The sequence below is a fragment of the Palaemon carinicauda genome, chromosome 24, assembly GCF_036898095.1.
Source record: "Palaemon carinicauda isolate YSFRI2023 chromosome 24, ASM3689809v2, whole genome shotgun sequence".
NCBI lineage: Eukaryota > Metazoa > Arthropoda > Malacostraca > Decapoda > Palaemonidae > Palaemon > Palaemon carinicauda.
Genome location: NC_090748.1, coordinates 93,417,064 through 93,419,563, shown reverse-complemented (window position 1 = coordinate 93,419,563; position 2,500 = coordinate 93,417,064). Strand labels below are relative to the sequence as shown.

General features: G+C 36.6%; 1 protein-coding gene across 1 annotated transcript in view; it reads right to left on the bottom strand.

The window, feature by feature from the left end:
* Window positions 1-2,500, bottom strand: part of LOC137618492 (putative neural-cadherin 2) — a 34,579-nt gene that overhangs the window by 560 nt on the left and 31,519 nt on the right. The gene's annotated exons all lie outside the window — the stretch shown is intronic.

Below are 2,500 nucleotides of genomic sequence, written 5' to 3'. Positions count from 1 at the left end.
CGCGACCTGTCAGAAATGACAGCTAAATATTTAGAAAGATATGCACCCTTCCCACTCCCTTCCCCTTTCCTAAAAAGAACACAGTAGTTGTGTTTTCCGATTATACCCCTTTGGTTTCCCCCTCTTACCAAGGTACGACTACTCAATTCCCCCCACCCCTACTCGAGGGACGGGGAGAGACCGAGTAGTTATACGTTTGGAAATGCCGTTCAGCGTGGTCGGAACTTTTGTATATATATATATATATATATCATATATATATATATATATATATATATATGTGTGTGTGTGTGTGTGTGTATGTATGTATATATATAATACACACACACACTATATATATATATATATATATATTATATTATATATATGTATATATATATATATAGCCAGACACTTGCTCTTCATGATATATTATTATTTTTATTATTAAAAGCTAAGTTACAACCCTAGTTGGAAAAACAAGATGCTATTTAAAGATTTAATTAAACTCTTGACATCATCTCTATAGTAAATGTTCACGCTGAAGGTTAAGAGATTTTATTACTACTTCAAGGATTTTTTACCTCCGCCACCGAAGTTGGAAGAAGGTTATGTTTTACCCCTGTTTGTGTTTGTGTGTGTGTTTGTTAGTGAACACCATCCTGGCCACAATTTTAATCGTAAAGTAATGAAACTTGCAGGATTAACATTAATATAAATCGCTAGAAACGATTAAATTTTGAAAGGTCAAGGTCACGGTCAAGCAAAATATCCAATTCACGCAATCAGCCATAAGTTTGGACATCGTTATCACAGAGACTTCAAACTTGGTTCATATTTGAGTGTATGAAAATCCACGTCAATTGATAGATGTTAAGGTCAAAGGTCAAGGTCCAGGTCGGGAAATAAGCTGCCGTGGTGGAGGTCTGCGCCCTAAATTGAGTGTCCTTCTAGTTGTTCGTGTGTTGATAACATTTTGATAAAATACGTATGTTATGTTTGTTTATTGTTTTTTATATGAAAATTAAGGTGTTAATGGTTTATAGTCGTAGAAAAGTCGAGTAATGCATCATGCAAATTATATCGTAGCCAAAGCTACGTCATCTAAATATCGAATTATTTCGTTTTACGAGACTCATTGCTTGACATGATCGAAAAGGAAATGCAGTTAGCGTAACGGATTCCATTCTGATGTGGGTTGACCCTTGTTGGAAAGCAAAGAAAAGGAGGAAAAAGAAAGAATCATCACAAACTTTGATTTAGCTGAAGGAGATCTGGAAGCAGCGTGGGCGCCTGGAAGCCTCCTTCAATCTTGAGTGACTTGAGATCGACGTTTGTAAACACAACCTTCTGAGCTGACCTCTCTTCTTCTGTCTTTTTTTTTTTATTTATTTATCTTTTTTTTAGATTTCATTTCTTCTTATTAGTCTTTTTTTCAGTTTTCTTTCGATTTTTCTATGATCCTTCTTCTTATAGTGACATTTCTTCCCCTATTATATTCTATAATTTTTTTAAAGCTAATTTTATAAAAAAAATTGTAGAACTTCTTAGGGAACAAGACTCGCTAGATTCAAAATAGCAATAGTTGCTTATTCTGACTACTTTCTTCCCCTATTATTTTCTCTTGATTGTTTTTCAAGTGAACTTTTTTCAATTTTGCAGAGCTTCTCAAAGACCAAGAGCCCGTGCTCTTAAAAGACTAGCTAGATTTAAAGCAGTAATAGCTGCTTCTTTTGACAACTCTTCTCCCATTGAGAAATTATTCTCTCCATTGTCTCCCCCTTCCTTAGGTTCTTCATCTTTCACTGATCCTTTCTTCTTCGTCCTGTGACCTCATTTCTTCCTTTTCTGTTCTTTTCCGTATCCATTGTTCTCAAATTTATGCCCCATCTCTAACCACCCATCATTTTGCCCAGTCTCCTTCTCCTCCTCCTCCTCCTCGTCTTCCTATTCCTCCTCCTCCAACTCCTCTTTCCACCTCCTCATCCTCTTCCTATTCCTCCTCCTCCTCCTCCTCTTCCACTCCTCCTCTTCCTCCTCTCTCCTCCTCCTCCTCCTCCTCCTCCTCCTCTTTTCCTGACGATGACCCCACAACGAACAGCACTCATGCCCTGTGAAAATCTTCCCCAGTCATTGTGTTATTTAGTGGGTGGAGGTCAAAGCCCCAAGTGCAACGGACCGCGGGGGGCCGGGATACGGGCAGCAATCACCGGTGATGTTATGTTTGCGTACTTTGCTCTCCGGACGATTTCATTGTGTGAAAACCAGTTTTATTTAATTGAAAAGTCTTTCTTAAGTAAATAAGGTGATGTTAAGCTTACATTTTCTAGTTTTTTAGTGTCCATGGCGTCTTTTATATTATGGTTCAAAAAATACATTTAAATAAACAAATTGACTGTTTGAGTATCCTGTTTTTTTCAATTGCGTCTTTTACATTATGACAAAATTTATATTTGAATAAACGAAATGACTTGATTGACTTTCATGTTCAAATGTAACTCTAATTTACATAATTTACATA